The sequence below is a fragment of the Coccinella septempunctata genome, chromosome 3 (genome assembly GCF_907165205.1).
Source record: "Coccinella septempunctata chromosome 3, icCocSept1.1, whole genome shotgun sequence".
Lineage (NCBI taxonomy): Eukaryota > Metazoa > Arthropoda > Insecta > Coleoptera > Coccinellidae > Coccinella > Coccinella septempunctata.
The window spans coordinates 40171264-40191503 of record NC_058191.1 but is presented as its reverse complement, the minus strand read 5'-3'; the positions used below and the strand labels follow the sequence as shown (position 1 = coordinate 40191503).

The 20240-nt window shown below is 38.8% G+C and overlaps 1 long non-coding RNA gene across 1 annotated transcript in view; it reads right to left on the bottom strand.

Moving 5' to 3' along the window:
- LOC123309801 overlaps nt 1–19628 on the bottom strand; it is a 97612-nt gene extending 77984 nt beyond the window's left edge. The window contains exons 1-2 of the long non-coding RNA XR_006537290.1: nt 19584–19628; nt 14392–14459 (exon numbers count right to left, since the gene is read on the bottom strand). This is a non-coding gene — a long non-coding RNA (uncharacterized LOC123309801). The remainder of the gene's footprint in view (nt 1–14391; nt 14460–19583) is intronic.
- Nucleotides 19629–20240: the final 612 nt, after the last annotated feature.

The following is a 20240-nucleotide window of genomic DNA, read 5'->3' as shown; positions in this document are numbered from 1 at the left end:
GCGTTGCATAGCGATCGAGTGTAGAAAATCAAACGACAGAAAAACTATTGATCACTAGAATTGATCGAGAACAACTGATTTTAGAATGGAGCCAATACATTCCAAATCTGATAATATCATCCTTCTTTATTCCTGCTGGGAAAAAACATATGTATTGAAGAAAACCGTTGGAAGTGGATAACATATGCATGCATAATTCTGATAAAAATAATTACACCTTCAGTTGTGGAATAAATTTGAGATTTCCATAATGTGCGTTAATTTTTTTGCGCAGTGTATATGGCTGGACAATTTTCCCTAGCTACTGTTAAAATACCCGACTACTTTCATGAGCTCTACTTGGTCCTTAGGCACACAATGCCACCACCCACTATAAGGCATAAATCCAACCGCCCCTCCCCGGTTCTCCACGGTCCAAAAACAAGCGATTGCCCCAACTAATGGCCGGTCACTCAACTAAACAATTTCCCTGGGAAATGCCCATAGCGAACGACGTGTTTACCGCGGAAAGAATAGCGCGATAAATAATAAACCCGACGAATCCATCCTGCCGTCTTCGGTCCCTTCGAAATTAAAAATATTACCCTCTTCCGTTCACGTGACACTTATTTACTCTCGCTTTTAATTAAGTCACCATCGTCCGGGCGCATCGGAGTCCCGACTTTCCTTTGTTCGTTGCGGCATGTTCTCAGAGGTAAATTGAAAAGCAGTAAGCGTAACTTTCGGATTACGTTGAAACGTCGTTCTCAAATTAAAACGCAATAAAAACCTACATTTGTCACGGTATAATAAAATGAATAACTTACTCACAGATTAGCCTACCCTGCGCGCTGCCGCTGATCGTCCGGTCGCTTCGTGACTTAACGGTTTGATTAGGATGGACCGGCTGTTTTTTTTTTGAACGACGGTAATTCACGCGAAACATCGAAGGGATTTCTTTACGAAACCGCTTCCAGGATGGACGTCCGTCCAGGTTCGTTCTCGGTAATCGCAATCAAAATTATGATCATTATTAGTTTCACGGTAATACGAAGAATTTAAATGGAATTGCGAATGGACGTTTTGGAGATTGCGTTTTTCCACGCTTAATCGGGGTTTCTTTTAGTAGGGAACGATAAAAGATTATCTCATGAAGAGCGTAATGGCTTTTTTACAAGAAAAAATTGAATTCAAGCTGGGATTACCGATTGCGAGGATATATTGAGAAATTCTTAGCCTAATATAAAACCAAACAAAATTTCAATGTCAAAATATTTTATTACTCAACATATTCTCCTCTTGATGGGATACATTTATTACAGCGAACCTGCAACGTCTCTAGACCTTTCAAAAAAATGTTTCTTCTTGCTCTGCAAACCAGACCTCCACAGCTTTTATTACCTCCTCGTTGGAAGAAAATTTACGACCTTTTAAACTCTTTTTCAGTTGAGGAAAGAGATCATAGTCGGATACTGCCAAATCTGGTGAATAAGGGGTATGTTCTAGTAATTCAAACCCTAAATCACGAATTTTTTTCATGGCAATATGAGATTTGTGTGCAGGGGCGTTGTCCTGCAAGAACAAAACACCTTTGGATAGCTTTCCGCGAATTTTCTCTTTAATTTTTTCCTGTAGAGTGGTCAGTAATGTCGAATAGTAATCTCCGGTTATTGTTCGAATCTTATCTAAAAAATCAATCATTATTTCTCCATGGCAATCCCAAAAAACTGAAGCAAGAACTTTTCCAGCAGTTTTCTGGACACAAAACTTATTAGGTCTTGGAGAACAAGAGTGTCGCCATTCCATCGATTGTTGCTTTGTTTCTAAATCGTAGAAATGTACCCAAGTCTCATCCGTAGTAACAATTCGATTTAAGAAGTCTACATCTTTTTCAAATCGAGCACAGATCGAACGCGATGCTTCTACCCTTGCAGGCTTTTGGTCAACATTCAAACATTTAGGGATCCATTTTGCAGCAATTTTTCTCATATCCAAATCGACTTGAACTATATGATGAACGTGTTCGTATGAAATATTCAGTGCTTTAGATATCCGTTTTAGTCCAATTCGACGGTCTGCTAAAATCATGTCATGAACTGCATCGATATTTTCGGGGACTGACACAGAAACTGGCCTTCCCGATCGGTCATCATCTTCAACGGAAAATCTACCTCTTTTGCAGTCCAATTTTTCACGGTCGCATACGAAGGACATTGGATATTAAGCATATCTTCGTAAATCTGCATACTTCTTAACCCTTTTAAGTACAGGTACTTGATGAAGGCTCGGTACTCCAATTTTTCGATTTTCACAATTCCTTTTAGGAGTAAACTCTAGTTTACTTTCTTGACCTGAAACTTCACACTGACACTTCTGATGAGTTATTGTTAATCCGTTTCTGCTACGAATAGTCTCGTACAAAAAATACGAATTTTGTTCGTTACTTTCCACTCACTCTGTAATTGTAGATTACCGCATTTCTAACTAAAGCAATAATGACACCTCTTACGCGTTTTTCCTATGTTCATAATTAAATTCATGATTATTCCATTCTGCCCGAATGAGAATGAAAAAATAACTCATCTGAAACATAATGAAGTGTTGGTAGGAAACATCGTCAAGATACTATCGAAACCGTAACAAATGATACCCATTTTCATCTAGTAATGTAGATGTATTATGTGGATGGTGTTGCTTGATTCGTATATGAATAGCTCAATCCGAAATAGTTTCATTTCATGGGAATATTAGAATGACTGTTATAAATCATCACTTTTTCAAATGGAAATTTCTTTCATTCTCTGAGTGTCAGTGTGCTTTTGATAATGAACTACTTTTAGAAGGGACGTTTTGTTATAATTTACTAATACACATACAAAAATTTTACATATCTTTATTGAAATCTTGTTAGTCCCTAAAATTCACTCTTCAAATAAGAAGAAAAAAATTTAGATCCGAGTACCCTCAAACCTCATGGAAGTTAGATCAATATTCTAATTTATATGTATATAAAGTCAACAATATTGCCAATAGACCACATTAGTGAGGTTAGAATCACTCAGTTGGCGGGAGATCCATATTCAAATTTTTTTACATAGGAATCGACTTTAAGATGGAATATCGCTAGCTAGAAGTAAATGTTAATATATAGACATGCAAAATTGGGTGCCGCAATTATTAGAGGTTGTTTCCAAGTACATTTTACATCACAATATACTTTTATATGTCCTAAAATCAAATTTGAACACATAATTATACGGCATATATCCGTATGTCGTAGATCATTTCTGCTATACGTCAATCATGAACCGTAACCGTAGATAGAGGAAGGGGAAGATAACGTCAACAACAGGAAAGGTGTGTCCAACATCTCTATGTTTTTGTTGACATTTAGTGTGCATCTACTCCATGTTTGTTTACGTTTACCCCAATATTTGAATGTTAATTATCGTATTTGTGTTCGATGTAATAGTGTTTCGTTCGTTTTAAGACTTGAGTATCAAGAATTTCGTTGTCGGCATGCCAGGAAATTGTGTAATTTGTGGCAAATATGCCTAAAAAGATAAATTCGTATTGGGGTAAACGTAAACAAAAACAAGTTGATGTTGGACACAGAGAGTTCTCCTTCGTAGCTGCGCAATGCGGTATCTTCTCTTTCCTCTATCTACGACCGTAACAAAGAAAATGACATGCTACGCTTGCGCGTTAGAATGATGTCAGCTTCAGAGGTTAGAAACGAAATGAAGCTACGACAAACTTCCATGGATCTTGCTGACCAATTTTATATTGATCCATTATTAAAAAAATATACCATTTTATTACGAAATTTTGTTTTCAACTTGTTAAGAAAGGATCATAGAACACATTCCAAAAGAAATAAATCTTAAGGAATTCGCTAAATTATCCAAAAACAGGCGAGAAGTACGCGGCATTTTTAGCCCCATAAGAAATGCATAGGGAATTCAGGGACCAGATCCACGGATGGATCGCGATTCAAATTTCCCGCCTAACCTCACTAATATGGTCTATACACATTGAAATCAAAATAAAAGCTTCATGTTTACTTGAAAAATCTGAAAAAATGCAGTAGGTACAGTATTTTGGTAGAAAGTATCGAAGGGTCAAACAATTGTCTTAAAGTTGCAATTCCGTCAGTGGCGTACAATATGGGAGAGGTTAAACAGTCACCTTTCTCTCTTGTACGCCACTGGTAATTGCGCGAAACTCGTCTTGCCAAATAGTACCTACAGAAAGATGTCGAATAGTTTTCGGCAAAATATTTTGGAATTATTCATCCTGTAATTGTGTAAGGGGTGATTTGGGTTGAATCTTGATCTTCTGAGCTCAGGACTCTATGATTTTAATACGAATGCCGTGAGTTCAGAAAAATTCGTCGTCAATTAGGCTATGGAATTTCGAAGATTGATGTTGTATGACTGAACGTTTATCTTTCCAAGTGTAAACAACGATGACATTAACCTATATAACGAAATTTTGTATGGAAAATGGGAAGCCACACTTCAGGAAGAAGCTACCCGCAGATTTCTATACCAAAGTGCGAAAAGAATTGAGTCAGATCACAAGAATCCAAACAATCTGAGGCGGTTGGAAAAATTTTTGGTAAAAAATTATGGAACATTCCAGTTTCATAATATTCGGTTGTTATTCAATCAAAGAAAATAGGTCTCACAATTTTCCGTTGACAGATGCATATCTCAAACTCCGATTTTTCTGGATGCTACAAGGGTAGGTGGTCGACCTACACAATTTTCTGATAATATGTCAATCTTTATGGAAACAAGTTGATGTCTTCTTTTCAAAATCGTGTGGCATATGCCAACAGGAATTCCAGCAGTCAGCGGTTGAGATAAAACCCAAACTTAGGTTCGTGAAACTTCTGTCATCGTATTTTAAACAATGCTGGACAATTCTCCGGGATTTTCTTCATTCGTCGACCACTTACTTTTCTGTTTGAACGTCAACACATCGCGAAAAAGTAATTCGGCAGGATTTATAATGAGCTACAGCAACTGTATTCATTGCCTCCCTACTTAGAAGTGTGTTTAGACTTGGAATATCGACTTTCAAAATTCCACGGCCTACTTGACGAATATTTTTGAACACACGCTCTATAAGTATGCAGATTTCGAAGATGAATGAACGGACGGCGCCGCGCCCGACAATTCATCCGCACGAGCGCAAACAAACGCACACAAACCCATGAATATCAAACGAATCAATCACCCGCGAACTTGACCACGTTTGCGTAAGGTAACTCATCGTCATTATCACCCTGCGCGCCGCAACGCCAACAATAACATTTCCATTCAGCCGACGTAAATAAGTGATTCGTTTCGTACGACTGCAACGTAACAGTTGCAATGGGAAATTGTTCTATGCAGGAAGGCCTTAAATTTTCATGGAGTTACTGCAATAACTGCCCCGATTCCCCGCGGCCAAATATTAAACATGAAGAATGGGCCTCTGTATTGTTGCGAAATTGCGACCGTATCTGCCGCAATCCGAATTTACATATACACAGTTCGAATGGAATGATACGTAATTGAAATGTGAAAAATAACCGTTTCCGAAATAACTTATACGAGTCGTTCAAACTTCGAGTTTACCGTTGCGGGTTTTGATGCGAGTGGAAGTAATAAACCAGTACGTTACGTCCGCGAAACTATGTTATTTCACGAGTACGAAAACGATAAACTGAAGCGACTGCCGGAGAATTTTGCTGGTCAGAACCGAGGGATGTTTTTTAAATCCATTTTCCCTTCGACCCTAGAATATTATGATTCTGAATTCGAACACGTCATTCGCTATTTGTGCAGTTTGAAACAACCGATATTTTTCCTCACGAGAGAGTTTATCTCCTTATGAAGGATGTTTCTATAACATCCACAGCTTGTATTCCATCTCGTCTCATTGCCTTCGTAAAATCTAGTCGGTCATTTTCAATCTAGCAGCAAAGGTATTCCAGAAACATTCGTTGAAGGCCTTCTTCCTCTTCACGTGCAATGCGTGGAGCCTCTTCTAGGCTGAACTGAGGCTTAGTAGCCCATACAGTTCGAGACGTTCACACTCTGCGACATACCGACAGATATACCACGAGTCGACAGAGAGAAGACCCTCTTACCATAAGAATAGTGGGAGTTGTGATTCCTAAGTATGTTGACCTTAATTCTGTAAGGCTACTGCCGGTGAACAGAATAAGTTCAAATGTTTCATCCGTGCACCAGCGGCAAAAAGAACAACCAATGAGATCTTAAATGTTTATTGAACAGGTGACCAGTAAATATAGATGTCGCCAGGATCAGTTGTTTCCTCTCGAGACTCAGGAGTTTTTTCACTTCAGACTCAGAGGCTAGTACGTCAATGAGAAGCTTCGACTGCCTGAGACCACTTTCCTTGCTTTATCTAGTGGAAATTTTCCTGTCTAGTCATCTTATGAAGAGTGTACCAAAGATTGGTAGCGCCAGTTCTAGCTGAGCCAACCCCTGGTTGGCAAACCTGTCTGCCTCTCGTTTATTTTCCCTTGTCCCCCGGCCTATATTCTCCAGCCTGCTGATAAGAGCAGCATAAAGTTCCACCTGTAATATAAAAGATTCCTCAGAGGATGGACCAGTTGACACGAGATCCCACAATCCTCACACCAGTTCCTGATGACACAAGAAGCCTGTTTAGTGTAGAACATAGATCTTTATCAGGAACAATAAGCCGTTAGGGTTTGTGTTAACAGCACCTTCTGCCTGTGCTTTGCCATCTATGAAAAAGAAATGATTAGCATCTTCCACCATATCCAAGCTGTCCACTTCCACGCTATTGTTTCTGTTCCCAGACTCTAAGAGTTGTCTTCATATTCACCACCATAACGGCGAGGACTACAGAGGGTCAAACAAGCAAACAATCCATCGCTGCCGTAAGGTTTTAAGTGTCTCACTGAAAGAATCTATTGTAGCCCATTAATTAGCCCACTGCATACCAGTGCAGTGTATTGCCCAATCCTAATCGAGGTAGTGGATCTGAATCTAAGCTTTGGCACAGAGTTGGCAACTGACATTGATTCGGAAGCAGTTTGATTGTCTGTATGGATTTTTTGCCTATCTTGAGTCTATGTCCAATCCTACACTATCAGGTAGCTGAGTCCCTCTCAACCAATCTTTTTGCTTCATAGAAGGACGCTGGAAATTGCATGTGGCGTTTGCTACCATAACATCTAGGCATGTCCAGTTCTCAGCATCTAACTGACCTCCATTTTAGCTAGGGGTAGGTTAGGCAATAGCCTATCTGGATCTTTCAGATCTAGATGGGTATATCGCTAGTCTAATCTTTCCTTGTATGTGAATCTAAAGATGCTGTTCATGTTGGAAAAACTCCTGACTGAATTGTCGTTTACCAAATGATTTTGTTATGTCGAGAAAAGATCCATTCAAGACGAAAGAACTATTCTTCTCGATATCCTTCCAGGGCCTGCATACTCTAGCGATAAAATCCCCAAACAGGTAAGACGGAGTTGCCCATAAGAGTACGTACAACAGCGATTCCAGCCAGCCGCTAGGCACAGACGTTCGCAATAACGACAATTGACAGAAAAACCATTTCCGAGCATTCGGAATCGTCCAAGGATTCCTCTTAAATACCGAGCCACTTCGTCATTTACTTTTAATACAGCAAGAACGGAGAATCCATTTAAAACGTTAATTCAACTCCTTCGACCGCGGGCGCAAAAAGTCGACATTTTTAAAATGAATCGCGCACTTAATAAGGCAGACATGGCGTAGAGGCATTTCACTCTCCGAGTCCGCGGCGGCAAAAAAGGCAATCTGGAAACAATGAGAGCTAAACAGGGGGACGTGCTAAACATTCATATGTGATTTGATCTCGCATCGTCACCTAATTATAAACACCAACTGTGTAAGATTTGCGGTTCGACGCTTCTGTTTTCGTTACACGATGGCGCATAGTTTCGTTTTGGCCGATGTGACAGTAACTTATGAGTTATACCGGTCGTAACTCGTCGGACCAGTTGATGGCCTTTCTTGTTTTTAGGGTTGGCTGTTAGCGCGGAGAGAAGAATGCGAGGAGCCCGGTGATGGTTTCTAATGAGTGAGCTCTGTGTTTCAGCAACTTTCGTACGATTTTATTAGTTGGAGAAGAGACAACAGCTCACAAAAGAGTTATGCAAAAACACGTTTCAATTTCAACATTCCTACAATGATAGTGTTAAAAAACCTCAGTTGCTAGACCAATACCACAAGCTATTCTGAGTATTTCAGGTAATAATTGACTAGTGGTTTCGTTACCTTCAATAGACCTCAAGGTGCCCCATATCAGAGCTGTTCTCACAGCTCCAGAGTTCCAATGAACTTCAGTATCTCTGAGAGGGCTTCAAGGAGGATAGGTCCTCATTATTGTTATAATTTTCTCGTCCAAGGCATTCCTTGCGCAGGCTTGCAATGACGAGGCATTTTGTTACCAGGAGAATAGGAGTTTTCTTCCCCATATTATCTACACTCATCAGTTTCTGATGAACCCATTCTCATCATATGTTTTCTAGGGCGACAATATGCTGTAAAGAAGCCGGTGAGGAGGCTTAACTTATTCTTTCTTAGAAAAAATACTTCTTTGCCTGCATTCTGAAAAGTTTTCTGGATTGATTCATTCCTGGAAAATTCCCCAAGAGTGTTTCCTTTTTCTTTCTTCCAGAAACTCTTTCCTATAGGTGCATTTTCCCATACCAGTGAGGCTCTGGGCCAGTAAGCGAGTTCCAGAAGGTTCCAGATCGACCTGGAACCTAGACTAAGGAAACCTTGTTGTTCTTGACTATTTCATTGAGTTTCCTTCGACACTCCAATGCCAGCTTTGGGTCCATGACTCAGGAGTTCAGTGCTTTGAACTCCTACGTTAGTGCATACAGTGTTTTCCCTGTATATTCCTGCGCCAGTTCCTGCCCACACATCCTACAAAAACACGAGCACCAAAAATATCGTGTTTGAGATTCCACTTTTTCACATTCACTCAACTCTTATTTTCTGGATAAATAGTTCCAGGCCAAAAGCAATTCAGTTTTCCTAAAGCAATTTGCCATATTTTCATTTGAAACCATTGACGATTTCCCGGTATTCACCTAACAATATCGTTTACGTTGAATCCATTAAGGATTGAAGATTTATCGGACCAAGGAATACGGAAATTGTTATACGTTGGTATATCTTCATCTAGTAAAACGTTCTCACATACATTGTAGTAGGCGAATGAGTGAATAGCAAAATGCATATTCTTTAATCCGTTGCAGTTGCACCATCAATCATGTATTTTTAACAGTCCTATCATTACAAATATATTCCCACAACGACTAAATATACAAGTGATCTCTAAATCACATGGTAGGTACTATTATGGTGTCATTTAGCCAACATATATTATGATAAGCAGCAATATTACAATATCTTAACATTCCAGGATAAGTTCAATTAGATCTAGACGACTTATAGAAGGAATACGAGGAACTTACACGAACGACTTGAAATAGTATTGATTTATAGATTTAGCTTCAAAAGAGCTAAATTTTCTATTGAAGATGATGACCCATCGGGAAGGCCAGTTTCTGTGTCAGTCCCCGAAAATATCGATGCAGTTCATGACATGATTTCATCAGACCGTCGAATTGGGCTAAAACTGATTTGATCTGAAGCACTGAATATTTTATACGAACGCGTTTATCATGTAGTGCACGTCAATTTGGACAAATTGCTGCAAAATGAATGTTGACCAAAAGCGTGCAAGGATAGAAGCATCGCTTTCGATCTGTGTTCGATTTGAAAACGATGTAGACTTCTTAAACCGAATTGTTACTATAGATGAGACTTGGGTACATTTCTACGATCTAGAAACAAAGCAACAATCGATGGAATAGAGACACACTGGTTCTCCAAGATCTAAGAAGTTTAGTGACCAAAAGTCTGATGGAAAAGTTCTTGCTTCAGTTTTTTGGGATTGCCATGGAGTAATTATGATTAATTTTTTGGATAACGGTAAAACAATAACCGGAGATTACTATTCGACAGAACTGAGCACTCTACGGGTGAAAATTAAAGAGAAAAGACGCGGAAAGCTATCCAAAGGTAATTTGTTTATGCTACACTCAAATCTCATGTTGCCATGCAAAAAATTCTTGAGTTAGGGTTTGAATTACTAGACTAATTCCCTTATTCACCAGATTTGGCTCCATCCGACTATCATCTCTTTCCTTAACTGGAAAAAACTTTAAAAGGTCGTAAATTTTCTTCCAACGAGGAGATAATAAGAGCTGCGGATGTCTGGTTAGCAGAGCTAACCAGAAACATTTTTTTGGAAAGGTCTAGAGACGTTGCAGGTTCGCTGTAATAAATGTATCCAATTGAGAGGAGAATATGTTGAGTAATAAAATATTTTAACATTGAAATTTTGTTTGGTTCTATAGTAGGCTAAGAATTTTTCAATATATCCACGTGCAAACAAGCATGTCCCCTAATGATGGTTTGAATTGTCTGGTATGACTCTCTACAACTCCCTATATCGTTGGACCTTAGCCTTCGTTGTGGCTGCACAAGAAGAAGAGCTTGTCATTTTCTATATATGACGCAAACTCTTCCAACGCCTTAACTTCATACACTTGATTTCCCTTTAAATTTTTATTACAAAATGTGAGAAACCCGCATATCTTTCCATCGACTTCCCCGAAGACACTGATGCCACGAAATGCACAGCTCTCACGACACAACCGACAGCGTCTTCCATTAAACACGAGACGGCCGCATAAACTTTTATACACGTTAAAAGCGGAATATAAACAATTTTTACTACCGTCGAAAATTCATGATTCCCAAATTATCCACATAAATTCCCCCGCGAAAAAGTCTCCTCGTCCCCGAATTTATGCCTCACGCTGTACATAAATCCGAAGCACCCACTTCTGCCGAAACCACGGCGGACACGTCCCGGGGGCCGTAAAGTGCCGCGGACGATTTTTTCTTCTTCTTCGGGTCGGGGACACGTTCGGTTTTGTCGAAAATTCAATTTTACGATCGCCGCGATGAGCGGCGTCGATGACGTCTTGGCGTGGGTCCCGGTTCCTTGAGTGTTTTCGCGTTTTTACGACCCGCTCACGTTCCTAATTTCGGGGTCGGACATAAGCTGGCATATTCGTGCCCGCAGAGTCACTCCGCCGTGATTGCATTTGTAATTTAAATGGGCGCCCCTCGTCTCTGTGGCCTGGACGAGAGAGGTCTCGATGATGTATTTATGACTCCAGACGCAGAATTATGTTTTTTGGAGTTATAGGATACACTGCGCTGCGACCCCAAGGTCAATTGTGCTGTTGTCGATAAGAGCTGCTAAGTCCTCGTCGAAACGCCCTTTGAAACGGTTGAAACAAAACAAAAATCGGTGCTATCAAACCCTAATTTCTTAGGGCTGGTTGCGACTGCGTGCCCTCATGTGACTGAAGAGACCCAACCGTGACCTACAGATCCTTCCACAGTCCGGGCATGGATATTCACCAACCAGATCTGGCCGCCGCTGTATTCTCTCTAGTCTCCATTATAACTGCGTGGACCAAAGACCTTCACTGTGCTCTATTTAACGCTAGTTGTTCCCAGTTATGATTGGCATTAACTGATTTTAGGGATTGCTGCAGTATACCCTTAAACCGCTTATACTGGCCTCCTAGTTTCCGAGCTCCCACTGTGAATTCGCCATACAGAGCTATTTTGGGAAGTCTTGTGTTTTGCATACTCAGAATATGGCCGCTCCATCTGAGTCGGGCTCTCGTTATTTGAGTCTCAATTGTTGTACAACTCGCACGCTGCAAGACTTCTGCATTTAAAACTTTGTGGAACCATCTGATGTGCATTATTTGTCTCAGATGTTCAAGCTGTTTAATATGTCTCCTGTAGGGTGTCCAGCTTTCGCTTCCGTAAAGAAGCGTTGGGAGGACCACTTCTTCGTGAACAGCTGTCTTGGCCTTCAGATTGAGGTCGTGATTTTGAAACACTCTGTCCGTTAGAAACATAGAAACGGTCATAGCTGACCGTCCTAGAGCAATAAGTTTCGTAAATCGTTTGAACAAAAAGTCACCCACGTGGTGGCAGAAAGGGGCACCGGCATTGGCGTATATGAACCTAAACTGAGGATCTCTAAAGCCTTGGGAAATGAACCCCCTATTTTACACACTGAGACATAACTCTATCACCAAGGACTGCCATGCCACGCTGAGGTCCCTTGAATCACACTGCCAGGGATCTCTGCTGACATGGGTGTGCCGTTATACCATAAAGCAACTGACCAGAGGCAAAAAGTGACTCTACTATGGATACCAGGGCATTGTGGTGTTGAAAGTAAAACGTCGATGAACTTGCAAAAAGAGCATCAATAGTAACACCTGCTGGACCTGAGCCTTTCTGTTGGAAAATACCAATATAAGGCAGCGTTCCAATAATGGATGTTGAACAACAGAATAACCCTCTGGAGAAACACTCCTGGACTTACTCAGTCAAAGAAATGCTTGATGATTTCAATGAACTACAGTAGAAAACTGTTAAAGCTGTCACGAGCTGAGCTTCAGGTGATGGTGGGACTGCTGACACGCCACTCTCGGTACAATTATCATTTGTACAGTATGAGAAAGTCACCAGATGCGATTCGTAGGCTCTGTGGATCAGAAGCAGAAACAGCCGAACACATGGTATGCTGTCCAGAGCTGGCTGGCCCAAGAACCATTCATATAGGGAAACCGGTCCTGGATACTCACGAGGTAACGGCTAAGGCCCCTAAGGATTGACGATCTCCTTGGGTTCATATGAATGAGTAGGGTAGACAACAAAAGATCTACATGGTCGCAGTTCCCGAGAGGCTAAATGAGCCTCAATGACCCCGGTTCAAATAATAAAGCCCTCTACAGCTCGCCCCCAATTTGAAAAGTTTTAATAAAGTCCAGTATGTGGGATGACCGCAAGGAAGCAACGCCCTAGCTCCTAGAAGATTCTCTTTGTTAGGAACAGTCAATACATCGAGTTTATGAAAAGGAAGGCTGAGCACACATTTCAAATTGTGAAAGGACATCCAAATCTAGAACTCAGGAGCCTACAACCCATCAGAAAAAGAATGAGCATTTACAGATGGTAGCCAAGAGACAAATTGAGAAGAGATTCAAATAAGAACAGAAGCTTGGTGAAACAATCCAATGAAATGATATCCACCAGAGAATAAACACATAAAACTCTGCACGATAGTGTCCAAGAAGAAATACACCGACCAAGGGACCAATGGTTTATTGGCAAAGGCCTAGAACCAATGAAGAAGCAAGTTTAGGTTTTAATGAGTCTCGCGCTGAGGAGGATAAGAAACCTCACACTGCCCTCCTCAGAAGAGGTGTGATTCGGACTTGGTTTCTTCTTTCCTACATAATTTTTATTATTATTATTATTTAATATTGGTAAGAGAAGAGGCAGGAGCCTATACATCTCAGATACATACAGATAAAGAAAAAAAACACACTGGCAGTGCAAGACGTACAAGAGTTCAAAAAGAATAATAACTATACAACCAAAAAGAGAAAGCAAGAAAAAAGAGAATTACGATACAGTCAAGAGCCGATCATTAGAACAAATTGAATATAAACCAAAAAAGAGCTCTAGTTGAAATTTTATACTGAAATACGAGGAAGCATGGAATTTCATCAGCTATTTTCTAAAAACATGGTAGAGCCGAGTTATTTATTCAGCTCTTGAATGAAAATCGCTGTTACAAGTGAAAAAACCGAATATATTAGAATGTGTAGAAGTATCTTGATATTTTTTCTCAAAAGAAATTTAGATTTGTAATCCTGGGTATAATAGAAACATACTCCTTTTAACGCTTTCATTGCTGAAATGACTTGTTCATAACCACGTAGGTGTTACCACACTCTAATTTTCATCTTTCATCCATAAACGACCCCTGCATGGAGTATGTTACCTGTATATCAGTCGCCCAATACCAGACTCTAGAATAATTCTTCCATTTCCCCGCATGACATACAGCGTGGCCCGCGTTAATGTAAATATTATCGAAACACCGAAAACGTAACAGTCCAACTCTTGCAATTAAAAATGAAAAACAACCGAGCCGGAACGGCCAGAACCGAAAAGTAAATTGATATTGGAGACACTAAAAAAGCAATTCATAAATATCGTAAAATGAAGTGTAGGCATTTATACATCTAATAAATAATCAAATAAAAGCTACACGGATCGTTTTATGAACGCGGAGCTGGCACCTACAAATTCCCGAAAAGTCATATTCATATATTCCGGCTTTATACGACACGGGCATCGTCGTAAAGTGTGCTGTAAAAAATGTGACGGTTGAACTCAATGCGCTACTTACCAGTTTTTTCATATGCCCCACACTGGGTAATATTGGATTACCAGTCATGGATGACGTTTGTCTTCCTCCTGAAAAAATGACGGTATAGTTAATGGACGATAGAGGAGGGCTCATGCTGAGACGACGCGAATAAAATGGATGTAAGGCAATAATGTACGGTTTAATTACTAGGTGATCAGAATTCCAGACAAGTTGACTAAGCGCTTGAGGACATATTATGGGTGCTTCTGGAAAATAATTGAGTTACGCTTCGATATCAAAGCAACTAGGTGTGCTGAAACCTTTAACTTTTCTTTTTTCTAGAGCTCTGAGGAGATCAGATAAAATCGAAACCATGCTCAGCATCTACTCTTCCTCGAAGAGGCGTTCTTTCTCTCAACACTCTGAGGGATGGTGGTTGACTAGTTCGGTTGATCGACCAGTGTTATGGCATAATTGTAGGCAATTTTATCATAACGATGTTGAAAGGAGGTTTTTCGAAAAAGAACTCTCTTCACTTCGGGAATCAACTAGGTACTATAATCCAATAAGAAATCAGGCAGAATCAGGTACTAATTATTATAGATTGTGCGAAATATCGATGTATAATTTTGCTCTAAAGAAATAGAGCGCTACAGTCTTGAATTCCCCTTTCTCAAACCACATGTGTCGTGGCAGTTTCAGGAGAGATTTTTGGAGGGGAGAAGTCATAACCCAACTTTTTGGAAATTTTTCGAAGGTCATCTTTAAAGTATTTTCTCTTCCAGGAAAATTTTTGTAGATCTAAACGTGATACATATTCTGAAAGAGCAACTCTCATGGTATAAAATCTGAGAACTTCATCCATTTCGGCACAACCGTTCGGTCTTGAAGAAGTTTCAACTGAACCCATCATTTTGGTAATTTTCGAAGGTCATCTTTAGAGTAATTTCTCTTCCAGGAAAATTATCGTAGATCTAAACGTGATACATATTCTGAAAGAGCAACTCTTCTAGTATGAAATCTGAGAACTTCATCCATTTCGGCACAACCATTCGGTCTTGAGGAAGTTTTAACTAAACCCAACTTTTTGGGAATTTTTCGTAGGTCATCTTTAGAGTAATTTCTCTTCGAGGAAAATTATCTTAGATCGCGTTTTGATACATATTCTGAAAGAGCAACTCTTCTAGTATGAAATCTGAGAACTTCACCGTTCGGTCTTGGGAAGTTTTTTAACTCAACCCATTTTTTTGGGAATTTTTCGAAGGTCATGTTTAGAAGAATTTCTCTTACAGGAAAATTATCGCAGGTCTGAACGTGATACATACTCTGAAAGAGCAACTCTTCTTGTATGAAATCTGAGAACTCCATCCATTTCAGCACAACCGTTCGGTCTTGAGAAAGTTTTAACTGAACCCAACTTTTTGGGAATTTTTCGGAGGTCATCTTTAAAGTAATTTCTCTTCCAGGAAAGTTATCGTAGGTCTGAACGTGATACATATTCTGAAAGAGCAACTCTTCTAGTATAAAATCTGAGAACTTCATCCATTTCGGCACAACCATTCGGTCTTGAACAAGTTTTAACTGAACCCAACTTTTTGGGAATTTTTCGAAGGTCATCTTTAGAGTAATTTCTCATCCAGGAAAATTATCGTAGGTCTGAACCTGATACATATTCTGAAAGAGCAACTCTTCTAGTATAAAATCTGAGAACTTCATTCATTTCGGCACAATCGTTCGCTCTTGAGGAAGTATTAACTGAACCCAACTTTTTGGGAATTTTTCGAAGGTCAGCTTTCGAATAGTTTTTCTTCCAGGAAAATTATCGTAGATCTAAACGTGATACATATTCTGAAAGAGCAACTCTTCTAGTGTAAAATCTGAGAACTTCATCCATTTCGGCACAACCGTTTGGTCTTGACGAATTTTCAACTGACTCCATCTTTTCCGGGAGTTTTGGATGGATTATTCGGATTTTTTTATCGGAATACTGAAATAAAATTTCATATTCGGTCTCTGCTCTGCAGAAGATATAGATCCATGGATCAGTTTTCAAATCTGTATAATTGTTGGGGAGCTAGTTCTTCAAGATAAAAAAAAACCTTCGAAAAGACTTCGAACTCCGACCGGCGGCAGGAATCGCAAAACGCGCTCTACCCTCTATTTACTGCAAATTACGTTATCTATCATAATACAACTCGAGATAACTACCCAATTAGCCATTCAAGTAAAAACCCTTTCAGGAGCGGTAAAAAGGGAACAGGTAAACTTCGAACAACACTCTATATTCCAGCTATAAAATCTTCTCAGACAATGAATTGTAACGACTGCAGGGGTAAAGCACCTTAAGTTCTGTAAATAAACCGGAATATTTACGTTCATTTGATGCAGCGCGTAGATTCTAGAGAAGGGCTTGACAATATAATTTGTAATATCGAGGAGACTTCTCCATGCGACAAAATTTGAAGATAATAATTTAAAAAGTTCGTAAAGGGTTCATATTTTGATGAGGAATAAGGTTCAGTACCAAGAAAAACACGAATAAATCAGTGATGTGAAGTCAGAAGCTACTGTTGAACACTCGGTTGAGAAGATGAAGAACTCAAGTTCAGTCTTCGTGAAAGACAAACTTGGATGTACCTACGTCATAATTGTGAGACAGTAATCACTTATGATGCAAGAGTTATACCAAGGCAAGTCATAACAGTTTGAGAAAAACCTTTGATATAATACAAGAGCTTCATGTGATAGATCCTCTAATAAAAATACTACTGAATGGTATACAATTGGTTGGAAAACCACGACAGGGACTGGAGATGTCAAAAAAGATATAGAGAAACAACATTTCCCTCCAATTTATTCACGATACAGAGTCCCACCCCTCACAAATTGATAATTAACGCGATCGTCCATATTCAACAATGAAGATATTAAATTCCCTAATTAGGAAAAAACGTTAATTTGTCCGATACCAGACATTATTCACATCAGTCCAACTTCCTACAACGAATAAGATACGATCAAAATTTCAACTTGGAGTTTCTCGAACCTGAGGATGTTGAATTATTTCACATAATTAAACAACAAATTTTTACCCCGCCACTCCAGTACGTGAGTAATTGGAATAGAGAATAAATACATCATATCACAGAGGAGTAACGATGATTTATATGGAATTGTTTGACATACTAATGAAAAAGTGCCCCGGGTATAATGGGATTCATTTAAAAGAGACCACACGCAGCTAGACACCTCAGCCAACTGACTTTTGCTAAACAGCGGCACAGCTGGTCAATTAGTAAGACCGTTTCCATTAAACCTGAGAAATAATAAGTGGAGCGAGAATTCAGCCATATCTGCCTCAGTTCTGTTGATTATGTTGATTCGATGATAAACAAGTCTAATTGAATACCACCGCAGCGTCTGCCTACCTGTGTTTCCCAAGGAAATGGTCCTGGGGTACAAATTATTATTCAATTCGTTGAAAATTAGTCTCTTCCTCCCCGTGATAAGAATCGGTTTCACTTTTCGATCATATTAACTTATTGGAATTGAAATTACCAGAGTTTATCACGTATACACTGATTCACAATTGTCAATCATTTTCTGACATGAAAGATAGGTCACAGAATTTCAATATGCTCCAGCAACCATAAAACATTTGTGCCTAGGTTCTTTCGATTATGTTGATTCGATGATAATAGTATAACTCTTATTCAACGAGCTATTGTAGATCAAAATTCACGCAGATTAAGTTTGCAAATGAATTATGATCCTTACCACAAGTTAATTACTACACGTCATCTACGACTATAACAATGAATACTAAGATACAAGTGCACAGGAAGAACTTGTATATTGACAAATCTTAATAGTCTCCTTCTGTTGAATATTTTTTTATATCATGGAGGAAATGCTTCATATTTTAATGCTACGTTCACTACAATAGGCCAAAATGATGACAAATATTCTTACTGCTTCACCAATCTTAAAATTTTTTGTATATACCTACCTTTATACTTCTTTTGGGATTTTCGGGTGATAAATTCTGTATGGTAACATCAGCTGCTTGTTTTATTTTTGGAGGTGTACATAATAATTCAGTTTCACTATCTGAATTATCAATCTTTTGCAGCAAAACCTTCACAATAGTTAGCACTTAATTTGAAAACGTCAAAATTATTTAGGGACTCCCCTCAATGACGATAATGGACTGTTCCCTTTCGTCCAACCCGCTTCTTCAGAAGCACAGAGCTACCTTGATATTCGGTTCGAAAATAATGCCAAGAATCTTTTCTGATTCATAATGGTGGGTTACTTTAGCTCACGTTGTTTGTTTACAGATACTATTTATCTCTCAAAAGTAGTTGAACTATGAATTCATCATTTAATAAAAGTAAAGAAACATATTTAACTGAATACCACTGAAATGTTTGCTCACCTGTGGTTCCCATGGAAATGATCTGCTATCCAATTTGTTGAAAATTGGTATCTTCCTCCTCGACATAAAGAATTGGTCGATATTGTTAATGAAATTCATCTGAAGAGATGAAAATTAATTCAATATATCACTAGCACTGATTCACAAGTGTCATTCATATCTGTGAGATGGAAATTAATCACAGAGTATCAGTATATTCTATAGCTCTGATGTATTATTTTTGTATCGATGTATTCTGGTTATACGAACTTTTTTCAATTATCCATATTATAATTGTTAGAGGTAATGTGCAATGAAAAAGCCTCATATCTGAGTTATGATTAGTGAATATAGACCTATGTCCTCAGTTCTATGATAAACATATAATTGAATACCACTGCAGTGTTTGCTTACCTGTGTTTTCCATGGAAATGGTCTGCTAATCAATTTGTTGAAAATCAGTATCTTCTTCCTCGACATGGGGAATTGGTCTATTTTGTTTATGAAATTCATCTGAAGAAATGAAAATTAATTCAATATATCACTAGCACTGATTCACAAGTGTCACTCATATCTGTGAGATGGAAATTATATCACAGAGTATCAGTATATTCTATAGCGCTGATGTATTATTTTTGTATCGATGCATTCTGGTTATACGAAGTTGTTCCAATTATCCATATTGTTATTGTTACTTCCATGAGGAAATATGCAATGAAAAAGCCTCATATCTGAGTTATGATGGGTGAATTTACCCCAATGTCCTCATTCTGTGATAAACATATAAATGAATACCACTGCAGTGTTTGCTTACCTGTGTTTCCCATGGAAATGGTCTGCTATTCAATTTGTTGGAAATTAGTATCTTCTTCCTCGACATAAGGAATTGGTCGATTTCGTTTATGAAGAAATGAAAATTAATTCAATGTACCACTAGCACTGATTCACAAGTGTCACTCATATCTGTGAGATGAAAATTATATCACAGAGTATCAGTATATTCTATAGCGCTGATGTATTATTTTTGTATCGATGTATTCTGGTTATACGAAGTTGTTACAATTATCGATATTATTATTGTTACTTCCCTGAGGAAATATGCAATGAAAAAGTCTCATATCTGAGTTATGATTAGTGAATTCAGCCCTATGTCCTCAGTTCTATGATAAACATATACATAATTGAATACCACTGCAGTGTTTGCCTACCTCTGTTTCCAATGGACATGATCCTGAAGTACATAAGAAGCTGCTACTATTATGTTCGTTGAAAACCAGTTTCTTCATTCTCGAGATGAGGAATCAATTTTTTGATTCAAATCCATTTATTGTAAGGAATATTATTTCAATTTATCACTGATTCACAAGTGTCATTCATTCATTTATGACATCAAAGTTCTGTCATAGAATTTCCGAATTTGATTTTCACTAGCTGCAATGTAATTTTAACTATTTCAACTATAACCCTTTGA